This window comes from Hipposideros armiger, unplaced genomic scaffold, assembly GCF_001890085.2.
Source record: "Hipposideros armiger isolate ML-2016 unplaced genomic scaffold, ASM189008v1 scaffold_45, whole genome shotgun sequence".
Lineage (NCBI taxonomy): Eukaryota > Metazoa > Chordata > Mammalia > Chiroptera > Hipposideridae > Hipposideros > Hipposideros armiger.
In genome coordinates, this window is record NW_017731395.1 from 4,901,113 (window position 1) to 4,913,884 (window position 12,772).

Consider the following 12,772-nt stretch of genomic DNA (forward strand, 5'->3'; position numbering starts at 1 on the left):
TTTTTACCTAATGTCCTTTTTCTGTTCCAAGATACCACAGGCCAGTTACTGGGCATGTCTTCTTAGGCTCCTCTTGGCTGCGACAGCTTCTCAGGCTATCCTTGTTTCTGATGATTTTGACAGTTTTGAGGAGAACTGTCGGGGATTTTGCAGAATTTTGCCCCTCTTCTAGAGTCTGCAGCTGCCTTTAAAAAAAAAGGGGGGGTACATACTTTTTTTTTCTTTTGTTTTAAAAGGACTAGAAAGTCAGTTAATTGGTTTGATAAAGTAAATACTGTACATTCTTTTTACTTAAAAGCAATCGCCTAAGTCCCAGCCCCTCTGCCCCCTCTGTCCCCCCCACCAGTGGCCCCGCCCAACCTCCCGTAGCCAGACGCTCAGCCCTGAGTCATCATTTCCTCTGGGCTTTTCTGGTTAGAAACGCTCTTTTGCAGCTTTCCTCCCCTGTGGCTGCTGTGGTGCTCCCAGCTCCCTTTCCTGCTGCATCTAAGTCTCTTAAACAGGACAGGGATGACTCGCTAACCCTGATGTTTTACCCAGAGGCCCCTGTCCTGCCCTGGTGGCCCAGCCTTGGCCATCACACAGTGGAGGTTCCAGCCTCGTCTGAGGCCTCACTCTCTCCTTGGCTGTCCCAGACCTCCCCTCCCAGGGAGTAGGAGCGGTGGGAATCCTCCCAAAAGATTCCTCCCCCCCACTGTCCCACACACTGCTCTGAAGCCACAGGGGGCCCGAGGGGAGTTTACAGGGTTCCACCTGACCCCCCACCCACGATGGGCTATGTATGGATCAGAGTGTGACTTCTTGCTCGTCTAGGTGCTCCCTGAGCCAAGCGCCAGGCCATATGCGATCGCCTCAGTCGCCTGTCTCAGATGCGAGGGTTGGATCAGACCTTCCTAAGGCCCCACTACTTCTGACGGTCTGTGACTCCAAACTACGCCCCCTTCCAGCGGCTGGCCCTCGCCCCCTGCATCCCCGCACCCTGAGCCTCAGCTCGTGTTTGGGGGCCGCAGGGCTCAGGACCCTTGCTCAGGTCATCCTCCAGCTTTCATTGTGTCGGGCCCACCCTCAGTATGTTTTTCTCCTGCATTTTGCTGCCCCAGCCACAGGGAGCCGGTTTTCCAGGAAGTCAGGGAAATAGATGCTCTCCCGCTGTCCCTTCAGGAAGTAAGGAAGGAGAGTTCTAGTAGCAGTAATGTCACACAGAGGCCTCACAGGCAGGGCCAGGCTCCCCCTGATTAAGGGAGGAAAGGTGGAAGGGCGTGAATTTGACTGTGCCTGGCAGGAAGGCACCATGTCTGCTGGACTCCTGGCAGTTGAAAACTGATACCAGGTAGTGACCTGGGGACCATGGCCACAGGGAATGGGGCACAACGATGAAACCTGCACCAGGTGCCTTCCTCCTGGTGCAGGGCGCAGCTGAGGACAGAGTGGGGGCTCCGCCGCCTGGTGGGACTCCCTTCTGAGTCCAGTCGTCACCCAAGTTCAGTGTGAGAATGTGAACCTCAGGCCTTCCCTCCCTGCGTCCCGTCTCCCTTTCGGGCCCCCCTCCAGCAGGAGCAGCAGGGGGACCAGAAGGGGAAGGGGACACATGGTCTGCGTCATTAGCTCTTGCTCCCAGTTGTGTGTGCAGTCCACAGAAGGAGGCTGAACTGTTAACCAGGGTGGGATGTGCGCTGAGTGGAGCGTCTCCCCTCCACAGCCACTGACATAAATGGGACGTGAATTCCGGTTTGGGGGTGCCCTATTCGGGGCTGCTGCCAGGCCCTGAAACAGTCGCAGAAGCGACAGCCTCCGAATGACTCATCGGCCACTGCCTCACATGCCCCAGCTCCTGGCAAGGTGTGCGCTGCCTCTAGAAAAGAGTCACCCCACCAGCTCCCTAAATGGGCTCCTCAGGGCTTCCGTCCCCTCCCTCCGTTCTGAAGCTAAGACTCCGGTGGCCAGCCTCCCGCCCTGGGCTGTGTGGGCCATGGAGATATGTGGTGCCTGTCGGGATGTCTGTCGCGTCTGCTGGAGACTGTCAAATACCAGTGTCTCGGGAAGGGTCACATGTAGCCTGAAGCAGCCTGAATACCTTGGTCCAGTTGTCATTTCTCTAGCTGTCACCACGGAAAGCAAAGGAACCAACCCCCAAAAAATGAGGTGTGGGACATGCAAGGCTTGAGACAGAGCAGGGTTTCTGACCTTGGGACTGTTGAATTACCTCTGGGCCGGGTAATTCCTTGCGGTTGGGGGACGTTCAGCCACATTCCTGGCCGCCACCCCTCCCCAAGCACAACAAGCACAAAGGTCTCAGATGTTGCCCCGAGTCCCCAGAGCAAAAATGCGCAGTGGAAAATCACTGGCAGAACGAGGGGAGTGAAAGGTGGATATGCAGACATTAGGTCCTGTGAGGAGGGCAGAGGGTGGTCACTGGGGCACAGTGCCCGTGCGTGGCAGGACCTGGTGAAGGGGGTGGGGGTGGCCAGTGAAAGGGATCCCCCATGCGCAGGGGCAGGGGCAGGGGTAACTGGTAGGCGAGCTGCTGAGACCGACTTCACTCAAGTCCCGTGGCTTCACCGAGCCAGCCAGTTAGGAGTCCATGTGATAGAAAAGGAGAAAACAGCACTGAATGTGCAGCCCAGGCACATTGCTGGGACGTCTGACCTTGTGGGAGAGGCGCTGAACCCTCCCACCCGGAGATGCTGCAGCAAAGGAGGAGGTGGGGCCTCCCTGCTCTCGAGGGCGCTGCCCCTGGCTGGCTGTCTCATCTCTTACCAGACCAGGCATGTGGAGCGCACCTCAGGTCCTGGGGTGCCCTGGGGACTGCAGAGTAGGGGGGCGTCCGGGTGTCTTGGCACAGCATCCTGACACTGGCATCTCCCCATGTGGGCTCCAGTCTCTTGCTGGCAACCCCGAGAGGCAGCGTCTGTCAGTTAGCATGTGCAGCCTATGTCCCTGGCCAGGCACAGATTCCAGGAAGGTCCCTGTCTCATTGCACCCCCAAAATCAGTGGCTTAAAACAGTAGTTGTGTTCTCATTCGCTCTCATGGCTCTAAAGGATGACTGGGCTCAGCTGGGTGACTCAGGGTCTCTCATGCAGTCAGACGGACCCAGTGCTGGGGTCACCTGAAAGCCCCTCACCCATATGTCTGGTGTCTGAGCTACAGAACGGACCCGCTGGGGCTCCGGGGTCTCTCTGCCTCTTGTGTGGTCTCTTCCAAGAGGCTTTAAGGTAGATGAACCTCTTACATAATGGCATGTCCTGAGAGAGCCTGGGAAGCTGTCTCACCTTTTATGACCCAGCCTAGGGAGTCACAGAGCTTCTTCTGCCATACCCTAGTCACTGAGACAGGTGGAGGCCGCCCAAAGAAGTTCAAGGGGAGGGACACAGATTCCAGCTCCAGGTGAGGGAGTGGCAAGGTTCTAGAAGAGCATATGAAACTAGCAACATGGTGGCCGCCATTTTGGAAGATGGCACGGTTCTCCATATTCGTTCCCTCTGAATAATGGCCTCACTCTTTACCAGTGATGACTGGAGGCCGCTCAGACACTGGCCAGGCACGGGTGTGCGGGTGTGTTCTCTGGGGCCTCCCAGTACGTAGGGCAGAGGGACCCTCAGTTGGTTGGGCCATCTGTGCCGGCGTGAAGATTCTTACCCACCAAGCATTCCTGAGACACCCCGCCAGGCCCAGGAGCCCGGCTTCCTTTCTGCCAGTTCAGAGGGTGCCTACGAAAGGAAGAGCAGTGGAGGAGGTTGGGACTTCAGGCAGAAGAAAGTAAAAGAAAAACACAGGGCTTTCTCTACACAAGACTCTTGCCTCTGCCTCCTCTCCCCACACCCATCCAATCCTTTCCGTTCTGGGCCTCTCAGACCTCGCCAAGCATCCTTCTCCCCATACCCCCATCACGCCAGGGCAGGCCTTAATTCTCACCTGGAGTCCTGCTCTGGGTGCCAGCCTGTCTCCAGTTCAGTCTGGATATTACCACCAGCAGCCCGGCCTCAGAGAGGTGACAGCCCAGCAGTGGAAACAGACAGCTAAACGGACAAACTGAATACAAGTATTGCTTATGCTATAGTAGAGGTGAGCACCACTGGAGAACAGCAAGGGGTTAAGAGGGACCCCCCAAAGGCTGGGACTGAGTCCCCAGGATGACTAAGGAGAGAGATGGGGAGAAGGTGTCCTGGGCAGAGGGGCCAGGGATCAGGGTGTGCTCTTCCCCAGCAGGGAGTGGCTCATTCTGGAAAGTGCAAGTATTTTATTGTGCCTGAAGGGTCTGGCGCAGAAGGGGAAAGGGTGAGAAGAAACCTTAGCGTAAATTACCTTGGGGGGCCACTTCAGAGTCCTAAACTGGAGGAAGTCTAACCTGATCTCTCCAGCATCGACCCTCCCATGCACCTAGCACTCCCCACCTCACCTCTCCCCTGCTCCCGGCCCCTCCTGCGCTGTGCCACACCCCTACGCCTTTTGGGTCTCTGGCCCTGCATGTGCTGCCCACCCCACCTCCACCCTGCTCCTCAGGACCAGTCCATGCTCCCCTCCTCTGAGCCTCCCCACCCACCGCACTTCTCCCACAGCCCGTCTGCCCTATTTGGACTTGAAGCCTGGTGCTCACCGCCATGTTCTGTGATCATTCGTTTCCACGTCGGTCCCCATGCTGGCTCGTGAGGGCCAGTCTTCTGTAGCCCTAGACCAGGCCTGGCACAGAGGGATGAGAGGACAAGCTATGAGCTGGAGACAAGACGGGTGGAAGAAGAGACACACAGATGCCAGGGTCAGCGCAAGGACAGGCGCTCAGAGGCCTTCACGGGCGGCATGGGAAGTCAGGCCATAGGAGGGAAGAGAAGCAACAGTGAGGGGTGCCGAGGCCAGAGACGGCTTCCAAGTGGGGGGCGTGCCTTGGGCTTCGAGCTCTGTTTCTCCAAGACAAGGAGCTTCCTCAACCTGTGTTTTTGAAATATGTGCTTGTGAGGCCATATGTGTGTGCATGTGCACACGCGTGGGTTTTACTTCATGGAGCATGTGCTCCACGGGGACACGGTCCCTGCTCTCCCAGAGCTTGGACTGTCAACAGGCCACTGTGCTCAAGTGGCGATAGCCGGACAGGTGGGATGGAAGCCCAGTATGTCCTGGGTTCTCTGCTTCACTGTCCTGTCTGTGGAGCAGACAGTGACAGTGGGCGGGAAAGGAGCAGACATACAACAAATATTATGCTCCCGTCTCTGAAGAACTCCGAGCAGCCACACATAGTCGTAAGCCAGCCACACCCCCCTCACTCCCCGCAATGGGCCCCAGCTGACCTACAGAGCTGACCTTCAGGACATGGACACAGGGACCCAGGCAGCACAACTCTGGAAATTTACTGGCATGGCTGTGTATGAATTTATCTTTTCAGAAGACGGCTCTGGAGCTTAAAGGAGCCATTCATGAGGTCTGCTGGGGAGTGCCGCGTCCTCAGAGGGGGTCGAGCAGGCCTGAGTGGGTTCCTGTGCAGGGAAGGCTGTGTGTGCCTGGTATGCTTATGCAGGAGCCAGGAGGTGGGTGAGGCCGGCTGGAGACAGTGACACCTTTTCGCAAGGTAGGCCCAGGTTGCCTGATTCCAAAGGGTGACGCAGCTGTGCTTAGTGACCCCAAAACCCAACTGGAACCTCCTTTTCCCAAACAAATTAGAAGGGGAGGGGGAGGTTTGGACTTGGAGGAGAATCCCTGGGGGCCCATGAGCAAGACTGACTTAAGTGACCATGGGTGGGCCAGAGAGAACCTCACTAAATAGTCATTAAACAAATGAATCAATTAATGCGTGAATACTCTTCTGCCATAGGCACAAAAGCAGTAAAAATTCAGTGCAAAAACCCATAGCCAAGGCATGCTGGGAGAGAAAGTGTTTATCAAGCTGTGGAGCAGAAGGTGGTTTGGCTCTTAAAGGACCCTCTTGCCTGGTGTTATGTGAGTGGACCAAGGAAAGAGGAGACTACAAAGCCAGCCTCACCCCAGGGAGTGGTGGCTCTCAGGCCGCCCAATCCAGCACTGAGGCGGGAATGTCAACAGCCCCCAGTGAGGTTCCCTTAGGCCTTGGGGGGAAGGGGGACCAGCACTGCAGTGGTCACTCCTGAGTTTGGAGTAAACTCCTTTGTACCTACAACTTCATCAGTACTCCACCTTTACCTGTATTTACTCATCATTTGGACACACACTCCCCTTCCTTTCCAAGTGTTTGCTGAGGCTCAGGATGATGAGACAGGCCCCACATGCACTCGGCAGGTCACAGTCCTCCCCCCCTCCTCATTCCCACCTTGAGGGGACACACCCCTCCCACCCCTGCCATGATGAGCTGTCACCTTTTCCTCTTCGGGACAGGAAAGCCAAAGGTGGCCCATGTGACCCAGAACTCATCCTCAGTCCAGACCACCTCTTCCGGCTCTCAGGTGTTTTCCACTGTAAAATGAGAAAATAAAAACAGGCAGCACTTAGAGACACTGTTCTAAGTGCTTTAGGTATTTTCTCCCATTTAATTCTCAACTCCGTGATGCATTTTACTATTTAAACCCATTAAGGGCCGGCTGAGTGGCTCAGTTGGTTAAGAGCTCGCTCAAGAGTTTGAGCTCTGAGCAACAGCAGTTCGAGTCAGCCCGAGCTGAGCAGCCGCTGAGCTGCTAACAGGTGGCAGGATGGCTCAGCTAAAAAAAAAAAAAAAAAAACAACAACAACCCATTTTATATGGGAGGAAGCTGAGGCACAGTGAAAGTAGGTTGCCCTGCGTCAGAGTCAGGAATTGAACTCGGGGCTCCGGCTCCAGTGTTTCTTCACGTTTTGACTCATCCTGAGAAAAATGCATGTACTCACATACATGCAAAATTAATGCAAAATATTTGGGATTCCAGAACTCTGAAACCCATTCATGGACACCCCCCTTCCCTCCCAGTGTCCCTTTTTCATCTGATCTTAAAAACCCTCTGAAGATATGTGAGTGTTGTCTCCCTTCCACAGCTGAGAAAACATGGGTCAGAGACGTTACGGAGTGTACCCAAGTTCACACTGTAAGTGGTGGGATCAGGATTCCAATCCAGGTTTTCTAACCACGGGCTCATCCCCACCCGCCTCTGGCTGGGCCTCCCAGGTCTATCCAGGAGGTCGTTTCTCTCTCCTCCCTTCTGGTTTGGGGATGTCCCAAAGGCCCAACATGGCTGCCGGCTGCCCAGCAAAGTCCACAGCACCCTGCAGCCTGCTCAGCGAGCGAGCACACCAGCCCCGGGCTTTCTCAGGACCCCCATCCACCAGGCTGGCACTCCCTGTGGGAGGGGGCCCTGCCTGCGATTTGCTGGCCTCCTCCCAGCTCAGTGCCCGCAGAGAGAGCTCCTGGACAATGTAGAAGGGTGGGCACATGGCCACGGGGAGGAGAGTGTACAGAAGGGCCACTCCCAGGGGCTGGAGGGAGGACTACGCCCAGACAAAGGGGGCTGACAGAGCAGCCAGGAGCCCAGACTGGCTGAGGAACTGAGAGAGGGTGGGGTAGGCGCTGGTGCCCAGAGGCAAAAGGGTGTATGGGAAGGTGACAGAATGGAGCGGGAAGCAGGATGTGGAACCAGTGAGGGCAGTTCTTCGAGGGAACGGGCCATGAACTGGCCATTACCCAGCCCTGAAAGCAGCCTCCAGTGAGAGCCTCCAGTGAGACACGCCTTTTACAAGATCCAGAGGTCCCGATGGGAATGCAAGGCCCGTCAGTGTCACCTAAGTAAAGATAAAGGGGCCCGTCTGGCTTGAGGCCCTGGACCCCCAACCCCTGGGTGATTTTCTTTCAATCTCACTGGCTTTCTACCTGCCCCCACCCCAGCTCAAGACTCCTAGAACCCTACCTGTAATTATTGAAAAGCTGAGACGTCTCCACACCTGACCTGGTTAGCTTTGCATGTCCCAAAATTACTTGACCATAGAACTCATTTCTCAAGAAATATCTGCAAACTTCACGCGGAGCCAGTTTCCACAGAGCACACTTTGGTGGGGACTCGGGGTCAAGTGAATTGATCGTTCTTATGGAATCTAGACCAATTATTATGGGAAACCTCTACCAAAAAAATAATTTTAATTTAGAATAGCTGTTATTAAGCTATGTTTTTAACTATAAGTAATACAGAACCATTACCGAGGGCAATGATGTAGGGTTTATCGTAATAAAAACCACAATCTAAGCACACAGGACACGTGTTACCCTTCTGTATAACAAAGCATCTAAAAATAACTTCAGATTGTGACGCTCTGAGCTACAAAAGGAGCCAGTACAATGTTCTTCCTTTTGTCTTTTTTCCTCTTTTTCATCTTTCCCCATTTTTGCTTTTTTGGCATATCACACACATGCCTTGCTTTGGTTTACTTAACACATCGTGGAGATCACTGCATATTATGAGAGTATCTTTGTTCCTTTTTGTGGCTGCCTAGAATTGCACTGTCCAGGGGGATTCGTTTCGCCTGTCCTCTGTGGGTGGATATTTAGTTTGTTTTCAGTCCCCTGCGGCAGCCAGTGCTGCAGGAAGAAACCTTACGCATTCATCATTTGCCCCTGTGCGTATGTCTGTAGGGCAGGTTACCGGATAGGGAATCACTGGGGCACATAATGCCATCATCAAGTTGCGTTTGGCGGGCCTGCACCCATCTCTGACGGGTAGAGGAGTGTTTAACCCCCCACAGCCTCTCCAGGCGACCACGCGTTTTGATCTTTATAGTCTGAAAGGTGAAAAATGACATCCTAGTGTAGTCACTGCTTTGTATTTCTTTTCTGATAAGTGAGGGTGAGCACCTTTTAATGCATCTGAGACATGAATTTTTCCTTTTTCCATTAACTCTGCTTATGTCTTTGCCCCTTTTTCTACTTAGCTATCATTTTCTTCTGTTGATATATGAGAAAGGTTTATATATAACTTTTGGGCTGGGACCTAAATAACAGGTATTTTTCCTTGTGATTTTTCTGAGTTTGACTTATCATTTTTTTTAACACGTCAACTTTTTTTTTTACATTCATGTAGTTAAATTTATCATTTTTAAATTGTATGTCTTCCAGGTTACAATTCAATAGCCTAACAACACTGTGAGAGTATAATAGAATTCTCCCATTTTCTCTTCTAGAATGTTTATGGATTTATAGAAAGAACTATATTTATAATGTTATAATGTAAATATTGGAAAATATAAAATATATGATATAAATACACAAATAAATAATACAAATGGCTACATTTATCATATTTATACGTGACTATAAATAAAATATTAAATACATATTTAAGATATATAATGTTAAATATTTATATATAGATACTATTCCATTTAGAATTTATCCCTGTGACAAGATGAGCTATAAGTTGTTTTTTTCTAGATGGCTACTCAGCTGTTGCAATTCCATTTGTGAATAATTTATTTTTACTAAATTCCTATGTTTGAAACTGTTTCTGGACTTTCTCTTCTGTGCCACTTATCTCTGTAAACTCATACTCAAGTTCTGTATTATTTTAGTCATTAGAGCTTTATATGTGTTTTTAATATCTGATAGAGCTAAACTCCCTTCCCTTTTAGATTTTTTTTCTGGCTTTTCTTCACATTTAGTTTTCCTTTATTTATAAACTTTAGAATCAGCTAAGTTCCAAATTAAAGAGAAAAAAATCCTCTTGCTATTTTTATTGGGATTACATACATTTAAAGACTAACTTAAGAGGAAGTGGCATTTTTATGACGGCTCTTTCTAGCCAAGAATACGAGCCACTTTTTTTTTTTTTTAAGATTTTTTTTATTGGGGAATTGGGGTAAGGGAACAGACAAGTTGCTATCCTTTTGTTCTTCAGTCTAGTTGTGGAAGACATCGCTTCACTGGCCCATGTTGGTATTATCATTGCGGTCTTCCCGGGTGAGGCAGTCGCTCACCGGCCATTGGATGGCCGCTCATGGCGGCTCACAGCAGCTCACGAAAGTGCATGCCAGCTGCCAACCAGCTTCACTGCAGCCTACGCCGTCGCCGGCGACTCACGGCAACCCAGCTCCAGGTTGAACTATCGTTCACCATCTTAGCTCTCATATATGGGATCCGAACCCGGGCCCTGCTGCTCAGAGCTGACATCCCAAGCCAACTCCTAACCAACGCGAAACTCGGCCGGCCCACGAGCCACTTTTTAAATGGGGTAAATGATTGCCCAGCCTCTCCAGGCAGGAGGGTGCCCTTGGAGTTAGTTTATAGGGGTGAATGGCTGATGGACAGATCACACAAGTCAGAGAAGCCCTAAACACTGCTGGAGAGAAGTGGCTTCTGTCAGAAGCCTCCTGTAATCAAATGAGGAACTGTAACCAAATCCCTCCCAGAAGAGGATCCTGATCTATGAGTCAGGGGCAGTTGTCAGGATTCTAGAGCTGGCAGTGGGTCACATACAGATGCCACCTTGAAGGAGCAGTGCCTTGCAGTCAGGGGACACATCTCCAGCTAAGCTCACAGAGGAGCCAGGGAAGAAATAGCCTAACTTCGCTTTCCTCCCTTCCTCTTATGTCCAAGTGCTCCCCACCAGCCAAACTCCACCAGCAGCCAGAGGCCCTGGGAGCCCATGACTTCATCCACTGAGGTCAGCCCTGGGACAGAGAGAAGGGTGTAGACCAGACTTGGAGAGGCGGCCAGGAGGTATTCGGTACTCACCTCCAGCTCATAGGCACTCAGGTCCCCAAGATAATGGCTCTGAGATAAATGGAGTAAATATAGATTAGAAGATTATCACCAGGTAATCAATTCCAAAAGGACTTTATACTTGGGCAGGTGGGCTAACAACCTATAACAATTGGAAAACCTACCGGAGAGGAAGGCAGGAAAGTCAGGGTATGCTGTTCAGTGACAGTCCCTCGAGTGGTCTGGTGGCCATCCTGCACTCACCTCTGCCAAAATTTCTTCTTGTGTGACTGAAGGAAAAAAAAAAAAAAAAAAAAAAAAATTTGTTAAAGTCCAGGGTCTCTTATATAATTTAAAACTACACACACCCAGATCTTTCCTTTTCAAGTGCCACCCACATGGCAACATTCCAGGAGAGGCCGTGGCCACTGGAAAGCATGTTCTGGGGCTTTCCTGGAGCTCAAACCAGTTAGAACCACAGCGGTTTGTAGCATGAGCGTTACACTATCACCTGGGCTGGCCTGTACTAGCTGGCCTGGTTTCATCCACACCAAAAAGGCTGTGCTATGAGGGGACTCTCGTGACCTCTCCAGCCAGGTCACCTGTACCAGGAGCGAGTCACTGCAGGATTTTCCAGAGGACAGGGTTTTCATAAATCATTTTCAAGGTGGGTAGATTCAGACCTCGACAGGGAGAACAGAGAATCTGAACCCTCAGAGGGACTGGAAGAGGAGACAAGTGATGAGGTTGTGTGACAGGGCTCCACATGGGGAGAGGACCCTCATGCGGCCACAGCCATCCAGGCAGAGTGAGCAGGAAGTTGGCGAGAAAACACTGTATGCCCCAGAGGCCAGAACATAATCGAGTCACCTCTCAAGGACAAAAGTCCCCAAGACAATATCCTGTGAATTAGGTGAATTAGAAATTAACACCCGTTTGCAGAGGAGACTGTTTAGGTGAGCTGTTAAAAGCGTGTGGTTTGCCCGGTTGAAAGCTTCAGGACTCTATTCTAACATGGTCCAAAACAACTCTCCCAACAAGACCACAGCAAGGAATCATAGACGAAGCCGCACCAAATTCACAGAAAACCAGTTGAAAATCTTCATGAAAGCATTCAATCAAAAACCTTTCCCCGGTTATGCTACCAAACAAAAGCTTGCTTTAGAAGTCAACACTGAAGAGTCTAGAATCCAGATTTGGTTTCAGAATTGAAGAGCTAGACACCGAGTTCAGAAAAGATCAGAACCTAAGGACTTAGAAGCAAGCCAAGACCAAGATCACCATGAAGAGAAAATCCATGATAAGATAGACGGTGTCGGACCAGCTACACTTCCTCCCAGTTGCACACCCTCATCACAGCATCTACAAACAACCCTTATACAGGGATTGATTCCAGAGAGCAACTTGCTAAGAAAATTGGGGTTCCAGAGTCAAGAGTCCAAATTTGGTTTCAAAATCGAAGATCTGGATTCCATATCCAGAAAAAAAAGAGAATTTGATGAGCCCTTAGAACAGAAACAAGACCAGGAACAAAATCTCTGAGACAAGGGAGCTCCCGGTACAGAAACTATACCAAATGGCACCAACCTCACCAGCAAGTGTCTTATTTCTCTGAAGCCAGAACAGCGTGAACCAGGAGATAAATTCAGTGTATCTGATGTCATCAGCCTAGGCTCCAAATCTCCCTCATCCTGGGAACATGCCCCTCTAAATAAACCTGCAGCTTCTCGAGAGGCGGAGCCTTCTGCAAATGGTAAACAGAATTTCAGGAGGTACCACACAGCCCTACCAATAGAGCCTGGCTCCACAGTTCAGCAAAGAAAATGAAAATAAACTTATTCATATAAAAAAAAGGGGGAGTCAGGAGGCAGCCGGTTAGCTCAGGTGGTTAGAGCTCAGGCTCATAACACCAAGTTTGCCAGTTTGATTCCCACATGGGCCACTGAGCTGCGCCCTCCACAACTAGATTGAAGACAACTACTTGACTTGACTTGGAGCTGATGATTCCTGGAAAAACATACTGCTTCCCAATAAAATCTCTTTAAAAAATAAAAAATAAAAATGACACTTAAAAAAAAAAAGGAAGCATGTACTTTGTTCAGACATACCTGATGGCCACTCATTACTGGGACCTTGGGATAAGCCACCAAACCTCCTT

General features: G+C 50.9%; 1 protein-coding gene and 1 long non-coding RNA gene across 2 annotated transcripts in view; one reads left to right on the forward strand and one right to left on the reverse strand.

Annotated features, from left to right (window-relative positions):
• Window positions 1-12,772, forward strand: part of CAPN2 (calpain 2) — a 53,323-nt gene that overhangs the window by 12,667 nt on the left and 27,884 nt on the right. The window lies entirely within an intron of this gene.
• The window catches only part of LOC109381195 (uncharacterized), a 31,124-nt gene continuing 21,183 nt past the window's right edge, over window positions 2,832-12,772 (reverse strand). Inside the window, exons 2-7 of the long non-coding RNA XR_002123657.1 lie at window positions 10,800-10,904; window positions 10,648-10,686; window positions 6,320-6,416; window positions 4,597-4,679; window positions 3,915-4,031; window positions 2,832-3,709 (exon numbers count right to left, since the gene is read on the reverse strand). This is a non-coding gene — a long non-coding RNA (uncharacterized LOC109381195). The remainder of the gene's footprint in view (window positions 3,710-3,914; window positions 4,032-4,596; window positions 4,680-6,319; window positions 6,417-10,647; window positions 10,687-10,799; window positions 10,905-12,772) is intronic.